This window comes from Castor canadensis, chromosome 4 (assembly GCF_047511655.1).
Source record: "Castor canadensis chromosome 4, mCasCan1.hap1v2, whole genome shotgun sequence".
Lineage (NCBI taxonomy): Eukaryota > Metazoa > Chordata > Mammalia > Rodentia > Castoridae > Castor > Castor canadensis.
The window spans coordinates 27,588,406-27,604,204 of NC_133389.1; the positions used below are offsets into that span (position 1 = coordinate 27,588,406).

A 15,799-nucleotide genomic window follows, 5' to 3' on the forward strand; every position below is an offset into this window, starting at 1 on the left:
TATATACTCCTGGACCTTGGGCCCACCATGGAGACCACCCCGGTCTTCTTGGCTAGCCTTGGGAGGCTGTGGGAAAGGCCCCTAAGGCCAAGCAGAGATGGCCCCAATACAGGGGGAGCAGAGGAGCCGGGTGCCCTGGAGCTGGGCAGGCCTTGTAGGCTGTGGAGCACCACACAGCCCCCAGCTCTCCAGGGCACCATGCTGGCCACCGCCTCACTCCATTAGCCATCCCACCCCAGCGCCCTCCAGGGACAGCCTCCTCCTCTCACAACTTCATTACTGACAGGTTTGCATGTCCCTGAAGGGCTGTTTGTTCCACCCTGGGAAGGAGAGGGAAAGTAAAGTGGAGTTAGCTAGCACAGGGCCTCCCTCGGGCCACATTTTTCAGCCGGGGCTGATGGAACTGACGAGTTGGTGGCGAGACGTTCCCTGGAGTGGCAGCCTCACTAGCCTGGCACACAGCCCTAGCCCTGGCCTCAGCCTGGCAACCTGGGGACAAGCTTCCCAGCAGATAGATTCTTGGGCCAGAACCTTCCAGAACACAGGGGCTTATGGGTGGGTGCTAGTAACTTTTGCTCAGAACAGCACTTGACCATGCTTCAGGGTATGTGCTCCAAAGTCATTCAGGTGGGTGACAAGGACTTCCACTCCCAGGCTTCCAAACGCTGGGGTCCTGAGATTTGGACTCATGAGTTCAAACTCAACCAAAGACTCTTTTGTCTGGTGAAAAGCCTACTGATAAATTTAGGGGGGATGACGGGCTGGGAAAACCATTTGACAAAATGAATCATCAGTCGAGGGCATGGGGTGAAAGTCTGAGGGAAAACAATGTTGGTATGTTCCAAAGACAGTCTCCATTACCAGGGGAAAACTCACATCTCACGCCACCTGAACCAGCTCATCAAAGACAGCCTCGTCAGTCACGGGACAGACAGTGTGGACCTCCTGACATGAACTCCACCAAAGTGCACACGACCTGAGTCTAAGCACAAAGAAATGACAGAAGAACACACACCAAGGGCCCTTCTACAAAAATAAATAGTCCTTTTTTGGGGGAGCAGGGGTGGAAAGTGACTACTGATTGAACCCAGGGCCTCACACTTGCTAGGCAAGTGCTCTCTACCTCTTAAGTACCCCAAGTTCCTTTGCTTATATTTCGTTTTTTTGAGCCAGAGTCTCCCTAACTTTGCCTGGACTGTCCTTGACTAGAGATCCTCCTGTCTCTGCCTCCTGATTAGCTGGGATTACAGGTGTGAACCACTATGACTGGCAGTCCTGCCCGCCAGTCCTTAACAACAAAGTAAATGCCCTGAAACACAAGAGACTTTAGAACTGTCTCAGGTTAAAAGACAACTGAGGAGACTGGTTGAATGTACCCCCTGACCTAGGATCACTGAAAAAACACAGGTCTGTAGATGAGATCAGTGTCGTGTCTGGATTGTGCTTCAGTTCTGTGATTTTGATCACTGTATTGTGGTTATGAAAAAGGCTTTGTTTCAAAGAAAGATGTTGTGTATTTATGTGTATTTAGTAGCAAAAGGGCATTATTCTGGCAACTCCACTCTCGGGCCAGAAAAGAATATCTAGGAGAGAGAGAAGACTACAGTGTTAACACTTGGGCATCTTAGTGAAGGATAGATGGGAGGGTTCTTTTTTCCTTTTTTTTTTTTATGATTCTTGCAACTTTTTTTCTAAGAGTCTGAAATGGTGTCAAAATCAAGTTTTTAAAAATGAGTAGGTTTTGGTTAAAAGGTGAGATGTAGAGAGGACATTCTAGAAGAACTAGAAGATTCCACAAAGCCATGGAAGCAATTTTGCTTGAGTGAATTTTTTTTGTGGTACTGGGGTTTGAACTCAGAGCCTACACCTTGAGCCACTCCACCAGTCCTTTTTTCTCTTTTTTTTTGTGATGGATTTTTTTTCCAGATAGGGTCTCATGAACCATTTGCCTAGGGCTGGCTTCAAACTGCAATTTTCCTGATCTCTGCCTCCTGAGTAGCTAGGATTACAGGTGTGAGCCATCAGTTGGATCAGCTCTTGGTCCAAGTTAATTTCTTACGCTTCAGAAAAACCAAATAAAATACAGTCACACCGAGCCACAAGGCCCTGCTGCCTTGGCAGGAGGTAAGCTGTGGAGACTCCCCACCATGGGTGAGGAAATGGCAGCATCAGACTCAGTTCTGTGCGTGGGGGTGCACAGACCCACAGAGACTATACTGGGGGGCTCATCCGAAGGAGTCCAGGAGACCCTATGCAGCACTCACTGTGGCAGGTCGGTTTGTCCTTTTGGACAACGTTTGCAAAGTCGAACTTCCCAAAGTGAGACTCTGCTGCCTGGGTGGGCCTGCATGGCACCTGTCAGGAGACCTGCTCCTCGGTGGGTGGGAAAAGGATGGGACACTTCTTTGCTATTTTTACCCTGGTGGAAACCGAGGCAGCTCATTTGAGCTACGATCCCCTCTCACAGTGATACCACAAATACTTGGAAGTGAAAAAAGTGTAAGACATTTGGTGGCAAATATAGTGATTGGAAGTGAATTTTAATTTTGTATTCGACACCATCTTTAACAATAGGAAGACAGGGAAAACTTCCCCTGGTTAGCCAGTGACACATTCTCCTTCCTTTATTATAAATGAGTTAGGAAAGTAAGACAGATTTCAGAACGAGACTGCACCACCACACCGTGGCTTTGGCAACAGACGCACACGAAACTGCAGGCCAGAGTGTCACTGTACAAGGCGGAAGAAGAAACAGAAAGCAAAAATGAATTTCACCACCCAAGGTATGAGATTCTTGAATTTTTGTTTTTTCTTTTTAGTGGCCCTGGAGTTTGAACTCAGGGCCTCACGCTTGATAGGCAGACACTCTCACTGCTTGAGCCACTCTGCCAGCGGGATTCTTGAATTCATATATACATAATTATTGTGCTGGGGTGCATTGTGACATTTACAAAAGTTCTTACAATATATCATAGTTGAATTCACCCGCATTTTTGTAATCTTGTTTTCTAAATGATGGAACCAAGAATTTTCCAGAAGCTTAAAGACACTTCTGCCCAAATAGCATGCTGGTGAGCCAGGAGGGCCTTGACCCCCAGGGGAGGGTGTCCCTGCCACTGTCTCTCTTCAGCCGGACTGTGCAGGCCATGGGAGCAGCGGGGAGAGACCAGCGGGACAGACGGGCTGTGTGGACAGCGTCCCGTGACACAAATGGGCAGAATTGCCAATGCTTACCACGCCCCGAGCCAGCCGCTTACTATCAGTGCCCTCAGTACTTCCGGCTTTAACCAACTGTCCATTATAGGGAAAAATTAGATATTTGACTAAGCATAAAAATAATTGAAACCTGCCTAATGGTCCAAAGCAGGCTGCAGGGTGATCCCTGGCCGAGGGCTGACTCACAGCAACTGTGCCCTTGTGAAGCCTGATGTTCCCTCAGCCCCCACCCAGTGGGGCTCAGGCTGTGCTATTCCAAACTGAGAAAGGACATGGCACAGAGCAAGACTCTGGGACCAGCCAGGCCTGGGTTCAACCACGGGTCCATCACTTCCTTGATGCATGCACCTGGGTAAGGCTCTTAGTGGTTTCTGCCTCAGTTTCCCCATAAGTGAAATGGGAGAATAGTGGTGTCAAGAGCTATTGCTTAAGGCTCTGAGGGTTGAATGAGGTGTTCCTCTGTGTCGGACACAGAGCAGGGTAAGTTACTCCTGGCTGCTACCAGGACACAGCAGTGACAACTGTCAACCAGACTCCAGGCACGGTGCCCCCCCCATGTGAACCAGGAGGCCTGAGCCCAGCAGACACCTCCTCTGGTGTCCCCAGGCCTCCTGTGGCAGGCTCCACCTCCTCCAGGTGACCTCAGGTCTGCAGCTCTGGGAGGGGTCTCACAGGGCTTTGATCAATCGACTCTCCTTATCACCCTTGGGGAGTCATAAGGCTTGGGTCTCGGCTCCTTCTGGGAACAGTCCTAGTCACCCCAGCCCCCAGGGAGTGTTCTATCTGTCTCTAGGACCTTCTCCCAGTGTCCAGAGTCATGGAACCCATGTGGATGGCCTGTGTCCACAGCGCCTCCTGCAGGCAGGGCAGGCAAGGGACCTTGTTGTGTTCTACTGCCTGGGGTGTTCGCTCAGGACCTGGACCCCCTGGAGATGGATGTTCAGGTTCTTGCTGTTGGGTCCTGAGCCCTGGGAGGAGGTCCGAGCTGGGGGATGAGAAGGGCATGTCAGAGCCTGGGAGTCAGGCTTCAGGGGCCCTGGGACCTGCAGATCTCACTGGCTGTTCCCCGGGAGAAGCACTGTGTGTCCCTTTCTGTGTCAAGCATGGTTCCGAGGGAACACGGGGTGAGGTGAGGACAGCAGAGGGCAAAGCCTTTCAGACCGGACTAGCTGGCCCATTGCTTTCTGGGGGAAAATCAAGGCAGCCTCTAACTCCAACCTAGTCAGGGGTAGAGGTGACATGATCGCTGGGCTAGTGGGGGCAAGTCCCAGGACAGGGCTGGGCCCAGGGGATTTGCTCTCAGCCCAAGTGCCTGGTGAGCCCTGAGGTCCACTGAGAATGTGAACCAGAGGAGAGAAAAGCAGGTAACAGAGGGACACTGGCCAAGAGGCAGGCCACTGCTCCACTCCAACCTGTTGGGACAGGTGTGTGAATGAAGATATTTCCTGGCCCCAGCTCCAGTTCCCCTTCTGATGACAATAATAATGACAACCACCAGGACAATGAATGACGCCCGTCTAGCAGTATCAGCTTATTCAGTCATTATTGTCCTCATTTTACAGATGGTGAAACAGGTACAGAGAGGCTAAGTCACTTGCCCTAGGTTACACAACTAGGAAGCAGGCAGCTAGGAGAGCCAACGCTTTTCCTCAGGAAACTGTGTTTCTGGATTTGGGATTAGGATGGGGGCTACAGAAACACCACAACTATAATTAATATTCTACAATAGATAGTCATTTTTAATGGTTTGTTTTGACTGCGCTGGGCCTCCCCCCCCCACAGCTGACCACAGGAGAGGGAGAGGTACCGGGAGCCTTTATGTACAAGGCACACAAAGGAACAAGGAGAGGGTGACGGGCAGGGCAGGCCAAGGGCAAGGACCTGAGCAGCCAAGGTGCCCTGACCGACAGTGGTCCAGGCATAAAGCTTTCGTGGTAAACTGAGGAATTATCAGTCTGTCCAGGGGGTGGAATCTGGCAAGACCAGGACTGGGTTTTACAGCCTGGTAGGAGGGAAGGAGGGATGGTCCAGCATCAGGGGAGGGCCGGGCATGGTCAGAGGAGGGAGTGGTCTGGCTGACCGAGAACCTGGGTGGGTGCACGGCCATTGGAGGGGTAGGGATGGTTCAGGAAAACAGTTGCAGTTTGATTGGGCCCAAGGTCTTGGAGGGGTCGGGTGCTGATGGATGGGAAGGGCCTGGGTTCTGCCTAGGGGAAGCCCTCTCTGGAAGCCAGGCTCTTAGAGCTGAGTTTCAGGGCCATGGGTGGAGTGGTGGGCAGGCCAGGGAGTGGCTAGGGCCCGGGCTGCCGGACAGGAAAGGGGAGTGGTCCCCGCAAACACTCTGGCTCTACCACTGTCCCTCATGTGTGACCCTGGACAGATTACATGACCTCTGTTTGTCTCAGTTTCCCTATCTGTTCAATGTGAGTGTCATAGTTCCTACCGCAAAGGGTGGCTGTACTGATGACACACATGGGTATTTTTGGAGCCCTTCCTTCTAGAGAGAATTTATTAAGTGCAGTGGACAGGCCTGGCAGACCCCAGAAAGAGGTAATTGGGGCCACTCAGATGGCCAAGCTGACATCTGGAAGTGTGAAGGGGATAGGAGGCGGAGGTGAGGAGCAGACAGCGTGAATATTTTAACTACAGTGTGGTGTAGCACCCTGTGAGATTCCTAACAGGATTAATGCAAGTTTCCTGGGCCTTCCAACCCATCTCGTTACAGAGCTGCGTACCTCACAGGCCTCTGAGCCCTGTTTTTTGTCAGTCGGCCATTTTGAAGTATTACCCAAACTGGTGGTTCCATATCCCCAACACAGACTCATTCAACCTTCCCTGCCACTCCATACAAGTAGCTGTGATTACTTTGTGTCTTTAAGATGTGGCCACTGTGGATGAGGCATGGTAATGCATGCCTGTAATACCAGCAACTCAGGAGGTGTGGAGATCAGGTGGATCAAAGTTCAAGGCCAGTCAGGCAAAAAGTTAGTGAGATCTCATCTCAACAAACAGGACTGGTGTGGTGGCACATGCCTGTGGTCCCAGCTACGTCATGATGGACGTAGGAGGATCACAGTCAAGAGGACAGCTCTGGGCAAACATGCGAGAACTTATCTGGAAAATAACTAAAGCAAAGACTGGCAGAGTGTGGGCTTTCCAGGTCAAGTGGACACCTTCCAGAAGCCCATCAGCAGTGGTGCTGTCCTTCATGAAGGCGTAGGCCATGGTGCGTGGGTCCACCACTTGCCCTGCCCACGCCCCTTCACTGTGGCTGTGCTAACGGTGCCATGTTCCCTCCACTCTGGTTTGCAGGCACTAAGACAGGAGGAGTTGCATCTAGCAGACAGGCTTTGGGGGCGTGAAGAGCAAGGAGGCCACCTGAGGACACTGGGAACGTCAGAGCCAGGGACCAGGACCAGGAACAGCTCTGAGACAGGGGACCAGCCTCCAATGTGGATGGGGGAATGGGTTCTTCTTCCTGCTTGATGAGGCCTCTAAGGCTAGCACCTCTTGGGACATCTGGTAGGCTGGTGACTGGACTGTGGTGGGGGCCCTTAGAGGGGGGCAGTCCAGACAGCAGGCAGGACAGTGATCGGGGCACCCAAAGGCCCTGAGAAGATGCAGGGGTAATATGGCTGATCACCTCCTTGCCATCCACTGATACCCAACAAATGCTAACTGAGCGCCCACTACGCGCCAGGCACTGAGACAGCCCCACCAAAAGACCCGCCCTGTGGAGCGCCACCTAGTGGGCGTTCTGGTAAGCAGAACAGATGCTCCATGTGGACTGTCAGAGGTGGGAAGCTCCACCGAGCTAGGAAGGCAGGACTGGGGAGCTGGCATATGGTGGGCAGCACCCCTGCCATGTCTGCACTTTCAGATAGAGTGGTTAGGACAGGTCTCACTGAGAAGGTGACACTGAAGGTGCCATATATAAATCTGGCAGAGGGGACAAGCGCAAAGGCCCTGAGGTAGGCGCTTGCTGGCATCTTCTGGGGAAAAGACTGGTGTGGCTGGGGTGGAGTGTGAGGGGACAGTACATAATAAGGTCCTCCACATTTAGATCATTGTGAGAGTGTCCCTTATCTTACATGCGATGGGTAACTACCAGAGGGCTCTGGACGAAGCAGGGACATTTAAAAACACAGTATCGAAGCGATCAAGAAAGAGATAGGAATATTCCTGTGAGAGGCAATGGCGCCCACAGGGGCAGAAGCAGAGAGGACGACTGATTTGATCTTAAGGGGGGGGACTTCCTGGAATCACCATGGCCTGTACATGGAGGGAGACGAAGGGTGGAGTCAGGATGCCCACAAGGCATCTGAGTGAGGAGAAAATGTCCCTAGAATTTCACACGCGACAGCTTACAAGACAGCAGGTCATTCTGTACTTTCTTTCTGAATATGGAAAACTCTCTGAGTCTTGGTGATAGATGGGGTGGGGTCTCACTCCCAGGACAGAAGCTGGAGGCCAAGGTCATTGTCCAATTCTGCTAAGGCAAGTGTTTGACCTTGGGAAGCCCTATTGCTACAAAATGAGGAGCCTCATCAAGATGACCTCTGTAAGCCTTGGAGTTGCCACTGTGGTTCACAGAAGGACCACCTGCACAGGGTGACCCCACCCTCCTCCTGGCTGAGCCACAGAAGGAGGTAAAGCGAACAGTTCCTTGTGTGGTAGTCTCAGAGCCTACTGTTGGCTTCTTGGCACTGTGGGGAGGCACAGGTCTCCTGGGTGACACAGCCATGTGGTGTGTCACAGAGTCAAGCTATGGGCATGCCAGTCAGTGAGTTGACAGGGCAGCACACTGGACAAATGCAACTGTAGGCAGGACAGTGTTGCCTGGAGTGGGCACAGCGCAAATGTCCTGGGGAACCTGGTCAGATGGCAGAGGGGTGATGCCTGGCCTGCCCTGACAGAGATTCCTTATACTCTTCCTGCCTGAGGCTGAACCACTGTCAACCTCCAGGAGGGTTCCTGAGGCCGGGGGCTCAAAGGCCCTGGCAGGGGTAGGTCCAGAAAGTTCCTGATCCACACAGCTTTTTCTTTCTCCAAGTTTCAGCCCAGGAGCCACCCTTCTATATGCTTTTCCTCCTCCCTCTGTGCCCTCCACCACACATCACACATGCAAGGGCAAGAAGCCAGGAAATAAATATGCCAAAAGGAAAACCATCAGAAGAGCAGGAAAGAGGCAATGGGGTGGGGCTCCCCACTAAGACAGCATCACAAGCTCCCACTCAGAGAGGCCTCTCCCAAGATCCAGCCCCAGCTCAGGCTCCCACTCTGTGCGGCTGGAAGGAGAAGTGGGCCCTAGGGACATCATGGTGTCTGCCGAGTGTCCCCAAAGTGTGCTGAGTGTAGGAGGATGGCTGCCTTCCGAGCCTGCAGAGGCGCAGGCACCCGGCCAGCCCCCCTCACCTTCCTGATGACTGCTCCTAGCCACAGTTGCAGGGTGTGGGAGAGGGGCCCGCTTTCTGCACTGACCCAGGCTTGACTCAGTGTATCTTGGAAGACTGAAGAGGAGGTCTGGACGCTCCCACCCAGAGGCGGCTCGGTAATTGCTGGTTTTCATAACACTCCGGGAAGAACAGTCGCTGCCATGGCTGGAGAAGCCAGGGAAAATGCTTCGTGGCAACCATTCCCAGGAACGATGCCATTGTAACCACCAGACCACCCTGGTGTGCCCTTTCCACCTCCTCTGCTTCCCACGACATCCGGGATCACAAGCGGCCTGGCCCTGTCCTCTTCTTCCCTCTACAAACATTCGTGGATGTTGACGAGTTCGGCCCTGCACTGAGGACCAGGGCTCCTGGGGAGAGGGACCACAGATGGCACAGAGCACCTGCCCCTCCCACTGCACCCAAGTGCCCGGATGTCTCCAGTTCTGATGAGGATCTGTTTCAATCAGGAGGACTTAAATCCCAGCAAGCATTCCACAGACTCCAGCCTACCAGGGGAAGAACCCGGCTTTTCAACTCAAGACAAAAACCTGAGGCTTCTGGGACCATTGCAGATACAGGACCTGCCCAGACCCTGTCCTCACCACCTCCCTCTCTCCCTCCCATGTCCTCAGCAGCCTCCAGTCTCATCTCCTCCTCACAGGAGCTGACCTCCTCTGCCTCTTCCACAGGTGGCCGGCTTCCAGCCTTTGCACCTGCTGTCTGTTCCAGGGACCAGTTCCAGTGGATGTGTTGCCTGCACACCTGTAGGGTACTAACAGATGCAGCCATGGCTTGACGCACTGGGCCTGGCTCCTTGCTGGCTCAGAAGTCAGGCCAGCCTGCCCACTGTCTCTGAACACCAGGGCAGCAGGTCCTACCTTTGGACCTTTGCCTCTGCCCAGTCACTCACCGTAATGTTCTTCCTCTGCCCTCTGCCAAACCCACTGGATGGACAGATCAAGTGCTACCGCCCTAGGAAGGCTGCTTGGCCATGCTGAACCCAAGGGCTCTTCTTTCTCTGAAGACCAATGACCTGTGTGGTGTATTAAACACACACACACACACACACACACACACACACGTGTGCACACACATATACATATATATACCAGCTGCACACACTGCTCCACGTAACATGGACACAGACACATACAACAAATACACATACACAAATGCATATAAGCACACTGTACTCAGGCATTGACAAAACACACACATGCATACCCACACATGAACGTACACACAAGCATTCACACAGCAGTGTGTTAAGTATGGATATTTCAGTGCATCTTAATTTCCTGCCTAGACTTTAAGCTCCTCCAACACCTGGCCCAGGCCTACGCCTGTGAGAAGCAAGCATTGCGGTTCCCTTCCTGACCAAGGCCACCCTCCACAGCCTCCACATTCCTGTCTGCACAGGGGCTGGAGTAGGGCATTGCTCCCCACCTCTGGTGTCACTAAGTGTTTCAACCCCTGAAAGGAAGCCTCCTTCCTCTCCCAGAAAGCTGTCCTGATAATGATCAGGTTACACGTGGGCCTCAGTGCATGCTGGGGACCCGGTCATCTTTAGCTAGTTAACCTGTCATTGTCTTGGACCACAGCAGTACTGGAGGGTCCCTGCCCCTGAGACCTCGCCCAGCCAGCCTGGCTCCTGCCCACCTTCAGTTTGGGCCTGGGCTCACAGGCAAGGCCTGTGGAGGAAGGGGATCCACCATACCCAGGGGCTCTGCTGAATGGCTCTGCTGGGGGACGTCCAGCTCCACCTTCAAATAGGTCACTATTGGACCTCAGATTATCACTGCCCCATCAGAATGAAGATCCTACTAAACGCACAGAGGACTGAGGACGGAAGTCAGGCTATGCCCCCTCCTTGGCGCCTAGGGTATGGGACAAGAATCCTGCCAGACAGTGTGACCCCCTTACTCCTCGCTATGGACAGGCTCCCTGTCCCCATAGCCAACGGGCTCCAGAGTGAGCCAGTCCTGCTCCAGCCACTCCGCCTCTGGTTGACATCTTCAAGATGAATGGACATGGGGGCAGGGGGGAGGTAAGACTTCCAAAACAGGCAGGCAAGGCCCCACGCCATCATCAAGGGACTGTGCTGGATCCTCTTCCTATTCCCATCTCGCCCAACCCCACAACTTCCAGTGCACCTCTCTGCCCAACCCCTCTCTATAATCCAGTCTCCACAAAGTCAGCCGCAGAGGTGTCTGGGTGCCCAGGGGTGTCACCTCCCCCAGGGCAGCTATACTTTGGAAGGGATCACAGGGAATGTGAAGTTCTAACCTAACCAGGCAGGCACTACCATTGAGAGTTCAGGTCACAAGGCCAAGGCCCCTGGGGCCTCTCAAAATATGGTCGTCTTTCCTCCTTTTTCCTTGCCCTCTTCCTCCTCATCTTCTGATGTTGATCAAATGTCTGTGAAGAGACATTTGTGGCTCTCATTGTTGGGGCAACTGGCTCAGATGAGTAAAACCCTGAACCAGTTGCCCAAACAATGAGGGCATTTTTCTACCACACACAAGATGGAGATCTAGGCTGGGGCTTTTGGGCCCTGTCTCCCGCATGGCTGGGGAGGTGTGCAAGGCACATAAGACACAGGGCAGTGTTGGCTCAGCCATATTTGTCTGGAGAGATGCTAGGCAGTGATCCAAAATACTTGAGGGGTTGTAGTCTTGGGCTGGGGACTTGGGACAGTTGTCACTGAAGGGGTGGTTCTACAGCAGCCTTTTCCAGGGGTGGACAGGAGGCAGTGGCTGTCCTGTGGTAGGCATGGAGAGTTCCATGTAGGACAGTGTCTGAGTAGCCAGCCTGTCCTTGAGGTGATTCCTGACTCCTGTCTGTTGCTCTGTTGGCCCCTTCCCCCACCTCTACTCAGGTCTGCCTAATGATCTTAGGGAAGCAGGGAACATGGTTGCTCTTTCCTACAGTCTTCCAAGTTCAAGTGCTGGCCCTTAAACATCCTGGCTACTTCCAGGAACCTTAAATCTTTAGAGCTCCCATGGCAGTCTCAGGGCTGCCTTCTGCTGCCTCCATATCAGAATATGGCCCAAGGGAACAAGAGCTCAGGCCCAATAGGCCTAGATCTGCCTAAAAATGAGCAGCCACAGGACTGTGTCTCATCTTCTCAGCTTTAAGGCTGGGCAGAAATTGCATTCTTTTTGGGCCAGTGGAAGATTTGTGACAATCTAGAACTGGGATTGGCCAACTATGGCCTGTGGGCTAAATCCAGCCACCACTTGGTTTTATAAATAAAGTTTTATCGGGACTCAGACACTCATTCATTTTGGTAGCATCATGGCTGCTTTCGTGTAGAGCGGCAACACTGAATAGCTGTGGCAGAGGCCTGATGGCTCATAAAACCCCAAGGACTTGCTCTCTGGTCCTGAACAGAGTATGTCGGCCCCCGATCCAGGTAGGGTACCCAGCACATGAGGCACTCCATAGAGTCATTCCAATTACTGTCATAATATGTGAGGACAGAGAGTCTATGATGGTAGGAATGGCAGGCGTCTGGTCCCAATCTGATTCAAACTTTTTTTATTGGTTAATGTGGCTTGTTTCCATATAAGCTTTTGTTTGAAGAAACTTCATCCACACACTCCTCACCAAAAACAAACCAAGCCCTTCTGGAGTCCCTGAGCTAATCCAGGTGGACCCCTGGATCTCCAAGAATGAGAGGGCTCATGGAGCCCTCTCCAGTGTGGAGAGCAGGGGACACAGCAATAGGGGACCCAGTGGTGGTGTGGTGAGGAACCTCTCCAACCATCGGAAACTCTCAGTCACCGGATTCGCCTATATTACCCATGAGCAGAGCCCTACACTCAGCTTGGTGATGTCCCCACTCAATCTGGGAGAAGTCCAATTTTGGGGGGCCTGGTGACCCACAGAGTGGGCTCCTTGCTTCTGGGCAATGGTACTGCAGCAGGTGTCCTTGTGGGCTTTGGATCCTCATCAGCTTGTCCCCAGACACATCTCTAGAGGAGCAAATTCTTCTTGAGTTTCCATGAGGGCCACAACCTGCTCAGTGTGTCTCTTTCTCAGCAGCCCCCTTCTTGTCCTAGGCCACCTTCCACACTGGCCTCCAGGCCCTCCAGACTATCTGATTCTTCTCTTTCTGTCCCCTTGTCCCCAGTTGCCCTGTGCCTGGCTCTCTGGGGCCCTGGGAGAGTTTCTAGCACAGAATCATCTAACAAAGCTTTTTGTGACAATGACTATGTTCTGTATCTGCACTGTCCACTGCAGCCATCAGCTACCTGTGTCTAGATGCGAAATGTGGCCTGTGACTGCCAATAAATAGTCACTGGAGGTGATGGCAATTGCATTGGGTTGCAAAGCCATAGACAAAGGGGGATGGTTATCACTCCATTCCAGTGAGCCCATTTGGGGACACAGATTCCTGAAGTCCTTCTCCCAGGGATGTGTTCAAGGTGGAGGGAGGACATTGGGGTGGGATAGGAAGGGAACTAAAGGGAGTCTCTTTTGTTCTTTACCACTGTCTAGCACTTTAGGTCACTACATTTCATCCTATGTGCTCAGACGGGCTTCTCCCCTCAAAACCTGAACCCTGTGATATCTGGTCTTCTATCCCAGGCAGGACCACTCACCCAGACAGGCAGATGATTCTAGATCACCACTTATTTTGGAGGAGTGAAAAGAATCACATGTTCCCTGCACCAAGCCAATGTTCCAGAGTCCTGTGGAAAGAAATGAGGACGTGCAGCTGTCTGGGTCCAGCCTCAGCTCTGCAAGGCCTTGAGTAAATCACATAGAATTTCTCAGTCCCATTTACTGCTCTTATAATGGGGAAACTAACACTTGTCCTGTCTGCCTCCTAGGCCTGCTGTAGGGATGCTGTAAGGAAGGCCAGGCAAGATGACTTTAGTTGTCTTAATTATTAGTTATTAATGTTTGTATGTTCCCTCACCTACCCAAGGAAGCTTTCCCTGTCAGTGTCTGACAGATTCCAGTACTTCAATATGCTTCCAATTAAAGCCCAACCTGTTATAATCATTAGATTATAGAGTTCAAGGGGAAAGTGTGTGTGTCTATGTGTATAGCTTGGAAAGTTCCCTTTTCCTGGAACTACTGCTGGACCCCTGGGAGACAGATATGTTCCAGAGCTCAGAAAACAGATCCTTTGGCTCCAACCTTCTTCATTCTAACTCATGCTCCCCTGTAGACAAAAGTGGTCACAGAGAATGTGGTGACAGAGTAGACAACAGGGTAAGCATGACATTCTTGGAAATATCTGAAGTTGAACCAGAGAAGAGGGTAAATACAAAAAATTCAACCTACTCAAAGCCTTTGATAGGTTTCCCTGCATTATTTAAAGTGGAAGAAAAATCCCTGTATAATAATTATACAGAACTCTAAACAGATAAAGGGATCCCCAATGGTCCTTATCCCTAGCAGTTACACCCTTGTTTAGTGTCTTCTACACTGTAAGGGTTAGCGTGTGACTAATACAATATGGTAGAAGGGACCATATGTTGCTTTTGAGATTAAGTTACAAGAAATCAGGCAATGCCCACCTCTATCTCTCCTCTTTCTGTCTCGCTCTGTCTTTCTCTCTCCTCTTCCCTCTCTCTTTCTGTACACTCACTCAGTCATGAGCACCCTACAGAGAGGCCTAGTTTCAATGAAACGAAGCCTCCGGTTCACAGTCATTCTAGTGACCTTGTAAGTGGCCCTTTTAATCCCATCTGACCAAGTCTTCAGATGACTCCAGTCTTAGCCAACAGCTTGACTGCAAACAAAACAAGCTTGACAAATGCTTGTTGTTTTAACTGCTGATTTGGGGACGAATTATGTAGCATAAGAAAACCAGGACAGCTTTTGGTGCCTGGAAGTAGGATGCCCCCATAGCAAAATCTAAAACATGGGAGTGGCTTTGGGCTTGGGCAGTGAGCAGGAACCAGGGTTTCTAGGTGAGTGTTAGTGAAAACCTCAAGCTCCCTAAAGACGCTATGAATGGACATACAGGCTTTGAGTACAGGCGAGGGCTTTAAGGGATGTGAGTAATAGGTCCTGGGAACTGGACGAAGGGAAAGCCTTGCTGTGCAGCACCAGGACTCTTGTGGTGAGGTGAAAAGTAAACAGTGTATTTGGTGGCTCACTGGTCCTCCCTGGGAGATTTCCAGCTGGAGTGTTGAAGGTGCAGCCTGGTTCCTTCTTGCTGGGTATAGTACAATGTGAGAAGAGTGCGACAAGTTAAAAGAAGGACTGTTACAAAAAAAGGAACCAGAACTTGCAAGTTTTGAAGATTCCCAGACTTCCCAGATGGCAAATGATCCTAAAATTAGAAAATGACTTCCGAGTAAAGATCAAATCCAGGCGCTCTCAAGAAAGCACCTTCCGAAGTTGAGGTGGAGGGTGAGTCTAGGAAACCCTTTCTCAGGACCCTAGAAAGATCCAAAGGTGGTGTCCCCAAGTGCTATTCAGTCAGACAGAATAGTCAGTAAGGATTTTGAAGGTGTGGCTCTTCGATCCTCCCAATCAACAGCACCACGTTTAAGAAGCTGAAGGTCATGGTTTCCACACAAGCCCCGCCTCCTCCCCCCTTTAAGACCCTCAAGAGAGACCCTGAGCCTGGGTGTCTATCCCATGGTTATATGTTGGGTATGTGTTTGGAGGTGAGATACTAACTTGTCCCCCTAAGCCACAGGCCTACAGATCAAGAAGGACCTGAACTTCAGGAACCTGAAGAACCCCATTTCCATCTGAACCTGATCCATATGGTGAGATTCTAGACTCTCAGCTGACACTGTCATCAAATGAGACAGTGGAAAAGGCAGGTGATTTTCCACTGGAGGACAATATGATCACTTGGAGTGAGCAGGGGGATGCCATGGGCCCCAGTGACCCTCACCTTCTTACCCCTGGATGGCTTCCTTCCAAGGTTAGTCTGCATGATCAACAGAATATGGTAGAAGTGAGAGCTGAGGGCATGGCCCAAGTGGCATAGCAAGTGTGAGGCCCTGAGTTTAAATCCTGGTGCTGCTAACAGAATAATAATAATAACAATAATAATAAACAATTGTGATATGGTAGAAATGAAGGTATGTTATTTCTAAGACTAGGTGGTAAAAAAAAACACCACAGCTTCCATCTTGGTGTCTGTCTGCCAGTCTACCCATCTTTAC

The 15,799-nt window shown here is 51.4% G+C and overlaps 1 protein-coding gene across 5 annotated transcripts in view; it reads right to left on the reverse strand.

The window, feature by feature from the left end:
* Positions 1 to 15,799, reverse strand: part of Ctif (cap binding complex dependent translation initiation factor) — a 266,455-nt gene that overhangs the window by 98,393 nt on the left and 152,263 nt on the right. The gene's annotated exons all lie outside the window — the stretch shown is intronic.